This window comes from Marmota flaviventris, chromosome 11, assembly GCF_047511675.1.
Source record: "Marmota flaviventris isolate mMarFla1 chromosome 11, mMarFla1.hap1, whole genome shotgun sequence".
In the NCBI taxonomy this organism is placed as follows: Eukaryota; Metazoa; Chordata; class Mammalia; order Rodentia; family Sciuridae; genus Marmota; species Marmota flaviventris.
This window is the reverse complement of record NC_092508.1, coordinates 61,369,869-61,381,910: the sequence shown is the minus strand read 5'-3', so window position 1 is coordinate 61,381,910 and position 12,042 is coordinate 61,369,869. Positions and strand designations below refer to the sequence as shown.

Below are 12,042 nucleotides of genomic sequence, written 5' to 3'. Positions count from 1 at the left end.
CTAGAGATGGGAACTCAACAGGGAATAAGGAATTAGGAAACCAATCCTTTGGGATAACCTGGGACTTATTTCCCCTGAAACTACATGGGTGAGAGTCTCACATAAACAGACCTAAGCGTGCCATTCAGATAAGCTAGGCTTTCTGTGGCAAGGTGAACAAAACCCTCAGTTCCCTGGAAATTGACTTCGATGGAAGTGAGGGACATGTTAAGAGACAGTACTTCAGGGGAAAAGGGACAGCTGGAACACTGTGAGGAAATTATGTCCACGCTTAAGTGAATAGTCCACAGGGACCTTCTGGGGCAGCAGTCGCATGGTGGCCGGCTCTGGGATGAGACCTCTAACTGCTGTCCTTGCAGGCTGCTCTTCCTGCCCACCTTCCTTTGGTTGCTAACCTCTCCAATTGTGTGTGTGTGTGTGTGTTGATACCTTTTGGGTAGTTTATATATTCGAGTATCAAGGAGGTAGGACTTCAGATGACTTCTTTTAACAGTTATGTCACCATTATTCTAATCTTGCAATAAGCAAGCAAAAAAAATTTTATAAGTGCCTTCTAGAATCATCAAAAGACTCTGAGGGATAGTCTGGTATAACCTCACTGACGGATATGCTGAGGTAAAAGAAGTGAAGTAGCTTTCCTGAGGTCCCATCTCTAGGAGGTGGTGATTTATCTGCCTCTCCAGGTTGCTAAAGACTGAAGAGAATTTCTGTGACCACCTCCAGCCATTCTTTGGGGGCAGGATGAGTTCAAAGTGTCCTTGCTACTGCTGAAAGCTTCTCAGCTTACCTCAGGGTATAGAAGATTCAAAACCCAAAACAAATCATTTTGCTCTTGTTGCTGACAGCTGCCTTTCACGTATTCAATTATCAGAAAAATCATCTTTGTCATTGATAGCTCTGCAAATTTAGCCAAGAATTTGTAGTGGTGATTTGAAAAGTGGATGCAAGAAGTGATATCAATCACATTGTTCTTCAAAGATACTGAGTGGTGGCGGTCAAAATACATTCAGGCTATCTTTCCTGATTTCCCTTATGTTCTGCATTATGAGCAGCTTCAGAAACTAACTCAGTCACAGAGAACAATCTACTTATCCAAAGAAACACAGGGAGTCACTGCCAAGCTATGGAGTCAGTGTAAGAAGAATTATTAAAGGGGGGAAAAAAAGAAAAGATGTTGTGAAGGTATTGAACAATATTTATTCAGTTGAGAAGACTCACTCAGGACATTCAAATCAAATTTCCAGGCTACCCTATAAAAATCCATGGCTGAACAGGCATGATGACCCACACCTGTAATCCTAGTGACTCCTGAGACTAAGGCAGGAGAATCACAAATTTGAGGCCAGCCTGGGCAACTTAGCAAGACCCTGTCTCAAAAATACAACATCCCTGGGTTCAACACCCAGTACTCACCCCATATCAAAAAAAAACTCTCTTTCCTTTCCTGGGGATTCCTTAAGATAAATTTCAGTGAGGCTAATATATGGTAGGTAGTGATAATAATGAAGCAGAAAAATTAATGAAGATAATAATGAACAAAAGGAAGAAAAGCGGGGAGAGGAGAAAGAATAAAAGAAAACCTTCCAGCCCAGGGAAGATAAATACCTGGCCTGTGGAAGCACTTTGCTGTCTAGACCCAGCTGTGCACCAGGCTCCTCAATCAAGGCCTTTTTCCTTCAGAACTTGAATGTGACTTTGGAATTCTTCCCAACACCAGGCTCTGGGAAACAGCTGCCCAGACCATCAGCTGACCTGCACTGACCTCTACATTGACCTCTGCCTTACAGCTGAGCACCATGCTTTCAGGTTGACTCAAAGGAAAGATTACTAGCTACTTTTCCTTACACATTTGGAAGAGAAAAATGGATATTTGTCAAAGAAAGGAAGAGAAGAAGGGAGAGATGAATATTATATTGAGTATCTGCTTATGACAGGCTTCATTCTAGGGTTTTACATATATCATTGCAACATTGGTATTAACCCTCCAAATAGATTAATATTATTCTGATTTTACAATTGAAGACGGTGGCTCAAAGTCACAGACAGTATGTGGTGGAGTCAAAAAGTGAAATGAGTTATTGAATTTCAAAGCCCATCTTCAAAGTAAATAGGACAGTTGTTGAAGTCAGTTTTTTCACCACTGTGACCAAAAGACCCAACAAGAATAATTTTAAAAGAGGAAAAGTTTATTTGGGGCTCATGGTTTCAGACGTCTCAGTCCATATATGGCTGACTCCATTGCTTTGGGCCCAAGGTAAGGCAGAACATCATGGCAGAAGGGTTCAGTAGAGGAAAGCTGCTCAGGACATGGGAACGAAGAAGCAGCAAGCAAACTCAGCTCACCAGGGACAAAATGTATATCTCCAGTGGTCCACCTCCTTTAGCTACACCCTACCTCCTCTAACCACCCAGTGAATCCATTCAAGTGGATTAATGCACTGGTTAGGTTAAGGGTATCAAAACCCAATCATTTCACCTCTAAACTTCCTTACATTGTCTTATATATGAGCTTCTGTGGGACACCTTGTATCTAAACAATAACAACAATTGAATTTATCTGAATATTCACGGCAAAAAGAGTCTAAGGAACTCAGTCAGAAAACATGTCCATTGATAATTTTCTAATTGTAAGATAGAGTCAGTAGTTTGAAGTTTAGCTTTTTATTACAAATTGATTAGTGAATAAACCCAGCCTCAATTTCCAATTCCCAGTTTAATTGTGATTTTCTTCCCTTTATGTTATTAAACTTATAATGCAATAGCAACAGAAATATTTATTAAATGCCTATTGTATACAAAATGCTGTAGTGAGTTGTACTGTATCAGAAGGAGTTTATAATCTCAGGACTGTGCAATCTAATAGCACAGATCCGTGTGACTTCTTGTCCTAAGGCCCAAATTTAGGAGTCTTCCTAAGGGTACAATGAATATAATGGCTTTTTTCCTCCCTGGCAGCAGATGGTGGCCAGCTGTTGTCTCTTTACTCAAGGCCAAACATGAAGGGAAAAAATTAAAATAAAAGGGCTTATGGTAAATATAAGAACTTAATAAACTAAATCTGGAATCTTAAATACATGAAGGGAAATGGGCAATTGGGTATAATTATCAAATTATCCAGACCAAAATAGCTCTGCTACTTCCATTTTCTAAACAAGAGAAAATTATTTATATTGATTGAATTATTCAGATAATTGTCCAGTATTTGGGGTTTCTGAACAGTCTGGGTGGTCATTGATAGAGAGTGCAAATCCCTCAATGAATATTTTAAACAGGAAAACAGTTAAAGCTCTTTGCCACATGACAGGGGATATTCCTACTTAGATGCAAGTGATATTGGTTGAACTTTTTAAATCTATGCTTCTTTTGGCCAGGATTTGGGCCCATTATAATTAAACCATAATGATTTTTACCTAGTGTTTGAAATTAATTTTTAAATATAAAAATAATGTATGAACACATTTCCTCTAAAAATTTTAAGTATTATATAAAGACTATGATTTTTTCCCCACATTCTTAAATTTATTTCCCAGCCTCTGCCCAGTCACTGCCCCTCATTAAAGTTGCCACTGTTAACTCTTTCAGGAGTTTTACTTTCAGAATACACACACACATGGAACTAGAGAGAGAGAAAGAGAAAATAAAGCTCTATATTTTTAGCTCAACTTGAATCACACTTCTTGTACCATTTGGCAACTTGTTTTTCTATTTAACAATGTGTATTAGATACAAATCCATGTTGTTCCATCACTCTCACATGTTCTTCTCAACTCTTTCATTGAAATCCATGATATGTTTTTAGCCATTTCTCTACTGGTGGACGCTGAAATTGTTTCCAATTGTTTGTCAGCGATGCTCAATGACAAATCCTAAGTATTATACACATGTGAGGATTTCTTCAGGGTAGATTCTGAGCAATCAACCTTTTCCAAGGGAAAATGATGTGCTCCAACAAAGAGAAAAGATGACAGAGACCAGGGAGCCATTTTCTTTCCTGGCACCTGACTGCCAGGGTTCTGTTTCTCTCAGTGGTTCTCCAGCTTTCTCAGAGAGTCTCCTGAGGAGTTTATTAAAATGATTCCTGGGCCCAACCCCCACAGGTTCTGATTCAGTAGGGGTTGGGGAAAGTGTGTGAGAGAGAGAGAGAGGAGAAAATTTGCATTTTTCCCAAATTTCCAGTTGGTGGTGCTGCTGCTGACTGGGAGACTAGGCTGAGAACCAGGATTCTAGGTGGGTGTTGAGACTATCCTGTGAAAGAGAGACCGTAGGTGAGCTTCTAAGAGCCCCTAACAGACTATCTAGGGAAACTAGGAATCTTTCAATTTATTGTTCAAATATAAAGCAGTAAGTCAAGATTTGTTACCATAATAATATTGCATCAATGATAAACATCAGTTTTAAAATCACAGAAGCAATTCTTTGAGCCCAGGAAGAAGTCAACACATGTCTTTGTTGGAAGGAATCTCAAAAGGTCATCAGGTCCAATTGCCTTACTAAAATACCTAGAAATCCTTTGGTAATGTTCTTAATCTTATGAACTTCCCATTGAATTTACTCCTTGGCCTCCAAGACAGCCCATTCCATGTTTATAGATGTCTGATCACCACATGTCCTCCCTACACCTGAACAAAATCATCCTGCAGAAGCTTCTAAACTTCCATCCCAGTTCTTTCCTCTGGGCTTTACTGAACAGATCATCTCCCTTCTCCACTTGATGGCAGTCAATTATCATGTTCCCCTAAGTCAGAAGTTCTCAAACTAGAGTTGAATCTACATATGAGCTTATTAAATTATAGATTCTTGAGGTCAACCCCAGAGACTCTGATTCTATGTCAAAAGAATCCTGTTTGGCTTAGGAATCCTCATCTTCCGTGAAGCCTCCAGGTGAATCTGATGCAGGTGGTGTGCACATAACTGTTGAAGAGCTCCTTCAGCAGCTCCACAGATGGCATGACTTGTATTCCCTTACTGTCCTGGTTGCTTATGGCTGCCTGTCAGAATACCACAAAATATACTCATTGAGTTTTTTCACCTCAATTTGTTATTCTTCACAGCACTTACTCCTACCTAAAATGATGTCCTTCATATTTTTGTTTAGTGTTTGTCTCCCCCACTAGTATATAAGCTTCATGAGGACAGGGAAATTGTCTACATTACTCATTCACGTCATGTAGCACTTCTGCTCGTGCTTGGTACATTAGTAGGTCCTACATTGCATTAGTCAGCTTTTTCATTACTATAGCAAAATACTTGAGGAACGAATGAAGAAAAAAGTTCACTTAGTTCACAGCTTTGGAAGTTCAAGGGCAGGGCATGGCACTGGCTCAACTCTGGTGAGTGTTCTCTTTGGATGGGTCATTTCCTGGCAGTTGGACAATGGCAGGAGCTTATATGTGAGAAAGAGCTCATCTCCTGAAATAGGAAGCCAGAGAGAGACTCAGGGGTCAGTTTTGGACTTTCATAACAACTCACTCTTCTAAGAACTCACTTCAGGAGACCAGTACTCCCTTCCAAGGGTAGTGATCCTATGAAGATCCAAGGCACTCTTGCCAATTTACCCCACTTAAAGTTTCCACACCTCCCAAAACACCAACTTGGGGTTAAAGCCTCCAACACACAAACCTATGGGATAAAAACAACGACTAAGCCAGAGTATAAACTTTTATTTAAAGAACAAATGAATGGAGGTGAAAAGCCAGTTTAATATAGAAAGTAGTCAGTGGAGACAACATGGTTATACTCAAGCTCTAAAACTACCCAGAATGTATAATCTATCCTGAAAGAAGATGTTTGTTTAAAGATTTTAGAAATATGAAAATAAAAATGTTTCAGTCTATATAACAATCCTTGGAAAAAAATTCTTAACTTAGGCCTGTGCGAATCTTCATTTAGAGGTACAGATGTTTTATATGCACTCAAATTGGAGGTATGAAATCCAAGCCGAGCTCCTTCATGGTGGGTTAGAATTTCAAAAGCATTTTAAAAAGATACAAATCTTTCCCAAACAATGTAAAAATGCAGATGCAGAAGGATCAAGGTGAGAGATGCAATTTAAAAGTGAGAGGGGTTCTTAAAAGTCAGTGCTCACCCATGTTAATTTTTTTAATTAAAATGAGCAATTCTTCTTTCTTTCCCTTCAGAAGTAAAAATAATCATTAGGAAAAAGTAGAGAAATTAATTTTTGTGTGTGTGTATTGTTCATTGTCAGAGAATGCCATTGAGAACAAAAAGCCCAGCCTCACCAGTAATTAAGGAAATGCAAATTAAAACCATAATTCAGTAGTCAGCCTCTGAATCCATGGACTCTGCATCCAAGGATTTAACCAAACTTGGATGAAAATTTAAAAAACAAAACTGCAGTGATACTGAACATGCACAGACTTTTTAGTTGTCATGATTCCCTACAATACAATATTTATACAATAATTATTTATATGATATTTATTTTGCACTAGGTATTATAAGTAATGTAGAGTTAATTTAAAGTATATGGGAAGATGTATGTAAGTTATATGCAAATACTACACCATTTTAAATAAGGAACTTAAGTATCTCTGGAGTTTGATATCAATGAGGGTCCAGTGGATACCAAGGGACTACTCTACCATTTTACATCTTGCCTTTCTGGCAGTCAGTAAGTCTGATAATTCCTTAGACTCTCATGAACAGAGAGCAATCTCAGACTCTAGTGGTGAAGTTATCTCACTGGAAAATGGTTTGACTTTCTAAGTTCAACATGAATATATTCCATTAATAGTATTTTCTCTTCAAAAGTTGTAAGTAGAAAAGGGGCCCTATTTCTGAGCCCAGCAGGCCCTTTAGAACTGCTCAATAGGATCAGGTCTACCCTGGTATGAAGACTTCTGCCTCCAGGGTATGTGCATGCTCCTCTGGCCTGGATATTTGTACTTCTTTCTTTCTTTTGTTAAAAGATAATGTGCAGAAGCCAGACATGGTGGCACATACCTGTGATCCCAGCAACTTGGGAGTCTGAAGACTACCAAGTTTGAGGCCAGCCTGGGCAACTTAGAGAAACCCTGACTCAAAATAAAAATGGCTGAGGATGTAGGATCAGTAGGGTTCTCCCCTAGTACCAAAACCCCAGTAAGGTTCTCCCCTAGTACCAAAAAGAAAAAAAAGCGCAGAAGATAAAAATCATGACTGGGAAACAGAATAAAGATTTATGTGGTATACATTAAAATAATTTATTCATGTGATATGAGAGAACCAGGCAGATGTTATAATCAGTTCAAAGGAAAAATCAAAACAGCACAGCTACAGCTTATATGAAACAAAGGAATGTTGAGATGCATAGTAAATGAAGACAAAACTGGTTTTCCACAGTGGGGAAGAAGTCAATTAAAATCATCACCAGGCTGGACAGAATTTATTTTTCTACCACTTAACTTGTGTTTAGAAAGAGTTGCAAAACAGCTCAAAGAGGATGAACAGCACTAGAATGTGATCACCCAGAGTGTGTGCTAAAGACGGAGCATGTGGCTTTCCACTGAAAAACATGCCTACAGATGCCCCAGTCGGAGCAGAATGTTGGTTGGGTCCATCACACATGGTCAAGAAGATCGTGACAGCTGGTGCTCACATATAGGAAATCAACACTCCTAAGCCCAAAGCCTAAGATTCCAGATCCCTATAGACAATTGCAAGTTCCAATGAGGCGAGAAGGGGTGCGGCATCAAAGTCCCCTGTTAGGGACGCAGGAATACTACACGTGCCGTGCTGGGTGGACAGCAAGAGCCCAGGGGTGAGGAGCCTGGCCTTGGAGCTGGAAGACTGGGTGAACCTCTTATCTTCCATTTACAAAATTCTAGACTTGAGCCAGTTTTCTCTCTTTCTCCTCTGTTCAAAGAAATAAATAAACATATATATGTGTGTATATATGTATGTAGGGGTGTGTGTGTGTGTGTGTGTGTATACATATAATTTTTTTTAAATCAATGATTCTAAGTTTCCTTCCAGATTTAAGTGTTTCTTGGAGGGGCCAGCTCGTTTCTTGGGCAGAAAGCCTCGTGAGAATGCTCAGATATAGTTTTGAAACTGGACAAGGAAGACATATTTACAAGCATGTGGAGGGATTAAGGTTCCTAGACCCCAAGTAGGTAAAACATCTGTGGGGAACCAAGGGAGAAGAAATGTTAGGGGCGGGAGGAAGTTACCCAAAACAACCTTATGCCATCCCCTGGTTTTCACAGGATTTGCCTGTTAACTCTCAGTGGTATTTTAAGAGCTTCATCACCAAGGTTGTCTCTGTCTCCATTTGGTGTCTAAACGACTGCAAAAGGGACGGGAGCTGTATTAATTAGTGTTTTCCAGAGAACAGATAAGGGGTGTGTGTGTGTGTGTGTGTGTAAAGAAACTTCTGTTAATTGATAGTGAAATCTACGTTTGCCTTGTGTTGACACAGGCAGTCCGGTTTTCATCTGACTAGTGTTGGCATAGTATATATCTTTTACTTTTAAATTATTTGTATCTTTGTTCCTTTTTTTTTTTTTTTTGGCAGCATCATATCGATGTTTTACTCTTTCATGTAATCTGAATTTTTCTGTCTTTAAATTGGAGGTGTTTTAACCATTTACATTTAACATTGTTATTCATATGGCTAAGTTTAATCTATTAATTTACTATTGGTTTTTTATTGGTTTCATGTGATCTTTTCCTCCTTTAAGATTTTTTGAGGATTTTCTATTTCATTTTACCTTTATTGACCTTCATTGACATAGGAATAGTGCTTTGTTTTGTTACTTTAGGAGTTGCATTATGATTTATAGTATACATCTTTTACTTCTCCTAGCCTACCTTAAGCTATAGTTAAGAATCTTAAAATAGTTCATTTCAATTCATTTTCTCCTGATCTTTCTGCTATTGTGGTACATTTCATTTATCTATGAATTATAAACCCCATAATCAACTGCTGTTATTTTTGTTCAGTCAAGTGTATCTTGAAGATATTTAAGTAACAACAACAACAACAACAAAAAAAACATTTTGGCTGATGCAGTGGCACATCTATAATCTGAGCTACTTGGGAAGCTGAGGCAGGAGGATGGCAAGTTCCAGGCCAGCTTGGGCAACTTGGAAAGACACTGTCTCAAAATAAAATAAAAAATAAAAAGGTCTGGGGATGTAGCTCAGAGGTAGAGTACCCCCAGATTCAATCACTAGAACTGCAAAAAAGAAAAAATAAATAAATATTTACTAACCAGTTCCCAGAAAGCATCCTTCATTCCTTCTTAGAAATACCTATTACCACCTTGTGTTATTTTCCTTCTGTGTGAAAGACTTCCTTGAACATTTCTTTTGGTATGAGTCTTCTGGTGAAAAATCCAGTTTTTGTGTATCTGGAAGTCTTTATTTTGCCTTTGTCTTTGAAAGGTATTTTCACTGGGTGTAGAATTTACTTCTTTTAGTAGATTAAAGATTTTATTCTATTGTCTTCCCACTTACTTTGTTTCTATTGAGAAATCTGCTATCATATTTATCTTTGCTTCTCTGAATGTAACTTATTCCCATATCCCCCTTAGTTGTCTTCAAGGTTTTCTCTTTATCAATGTTTCTTGTTGTTGTTTGTTGTTTGTTTGTTTGGTACCAGGGGTACTTAACCACCAAGCCACATCCCTAGTCCCATTTTATATTTTATTTTGAGACAGGGTCTCACTAAGTTGCTTAGGGCCTCACTAAGTTGCTGAGGCTGGCTTTGAACTTATGATCCTCCTGTCTCAGCCTCCTGAGTTGCTGGGATTACATTGCATACCAGCTTTTTATCACAGGTTTTAAGAAATTTGGATTAATTCCCTTTGGTGTGGTTATCTTTAACTTTTTTGTGGTTGGAACTTTTTGAATCTGTTGTTTACAGTTTTCATAAAATTTGGAAACGTTTTAGTTACTAATTCTTTGAATATTTTTTTTTCTATTCCCTTTATTCTTCCTCCCCTCTAAGGACTCCAGTTACATGTATTAAGGCCACTTGAAATTGCCCTACTGTTCACCAATGCTGTTTTTATTTTTTAAATTATTTTTCTATTTAATTTTTTGTAATTTTTTTCTGTTGTCATGTCTTCAAGTTCACAAATCCTTGTTTCTGAAATCCCTCATCTGTTGCTGATTCTGTTATGTATATTTTTCATCTCAGACACCATGTAATTTTTATTTCTGAAAGTTCTTTTTAGATTTTTTTATACCTTCTGTGTACTTAACTTTTTAAATATTTGGAATATAGTTAAAATAGCTATATTAATGTCCTTATCTATAAATTTTAATACCTGTGTCTCTTCTGGATCCATTTCAATTGGTTGATTTTTCTTCTTACAATGGGTCCTGTTTTCTTGCAGGTCAGGAATCTTGATTTGATGCCAAATATTGCCAATTTTATCTTTTTTGTATCCTTACAAATATCTTTGTGCTTTATTCTGGGATGCAATTAAATTACGTGGAAATAATATTATTCGTTTTTTTCTTGCTTTTTAGATTTGTTAGGTGAAAGCAGAGCTATGTTTATCACTAATATTTTCTCATTATTAAAGCAAAACCCTCCTGAGTACTTTCCTCATTGTCCTGTGAATTATGAGGTTAACTAAACTGGCTGGTAGAATAGGCACTATTGCCAGCCCTGTGTGAGCATTAGGCACAATTCCCTGTAATCCTTACTAATGGTTCTTTCCTCAGATTTGGTAGTTCCCTCCTGTGCCAATCAATAGTCTGCTGAATACTTGAGGAGATCCTCCACAGATCTCCAGGGTTTTCTCTCTCTCACTAGTTCTCTCCTAGTATTCTGTCCTGCAAATTCTAGGTGCTTTGATTTTAGCAGCAAATGCATGGTGGTAGAGTCTGAAGTCTGATCAGTTAAGTTTAGGTTCAATTCTGCCCACATTGCATCTAGAAGAGCTCAGGTCCAGCTCTTATAAGAAAAAAAATAACCTTGTTGATAACTGATCAGAAAAACCCAAAGATTCCAAAATTACCAAACATTTCTCTTCCTTTGTAATTTAAGTTTCCTTTCAGTAGATATAGAGTCCATCTTGAATAGCTCCTTCTCCATGGCCCCTCAGTCTTTTCAACTTCCACCCAATCTTTAAAGTTCTGTTCCCTCTAGGGGAAAGCTTAGAAGTTCTTGGGAACCTGATATTCTTTGTTCTGTCTCCATTCTGGAAGGTCAGTGTTTGGACATTACAGGTTTTTATGTTCCTCACATTCTTATGAGTGGAACCATGATGAAGACCAAGAAGTCTTCCTCTTGCCTGAGACGGACCAGGACTCAGAGGACAACTTCAGTGCATTTAACACAGTCTCTGTTTCTTTTCTTTGTCGACCAAGGACTTTGTACTAACTAACACAAGTAGGGAAAATGAGAAATAAAAGTTTCTTTCTCCTCAAAGGAAATAGTCAAATTGATTAAATAGGCTTTGAAGTTTGGCCAAGAAATTTACCACCATTGATTTGGTAAGAGATGTCTACATTCCATACAATTGCATTTTGTTGGGGCCTTTTTATGGACTGCATAATAAAGTGTAATAGATAAACAATGAAACTTTAAAAAATACCTATTCTTTCCAAATTTTCAATTTTTTTTTTCATGTGGACAAATTTATCAGTCTTTTCTGGTGAGAAGCAGCATTTAATTTTACCTTTTTGTTTATTTGTTTGTATCTTTCCTTTGCATCAAGAATCAAACTTCAGTATCCAGATTCATGTCAGTTCTTTTAAAAACTTAATAACTTAGAAGTCAGGCAACTTCAATAATAATTTAGCCTTTGTCATTTATTTTCTGTCACTTTGGATAAGTTACTTCATTTAACTGAAGGTGATTTTTATCATCAATAGAAAGAAGACTTGACATTCTAGAGATCCTTTGTGGTAGTTTAAAAATATATCCACAAATTATTTGATTCTCTTCCCTTTAAATGGTAGAATTTAAATTCTCATTGAGTATGAGTTGGACTTAGTGACTCACTTGTGGTGAATAGAAGCATATGGAAGAACCAGGGGTATGTTATTTCTAAGCCTAGGTTATAAAAGGCATTCCAAATTCCT

At 37.7% G+C, this 12,042-nt stretch overlaps 1 protein-coding gene across 1 annotated transcript in view; it reads left to right on the top strand.

Moving 5' to 3' along the window:
• Window positions 1–12,042, top strand: part of Myo3b (myosin IIIB) — a 374,689-nt gene that overhangs the window by 232,132 nt on the left and 130,515 nt on the right. The window lies entirely within an intron of this gene.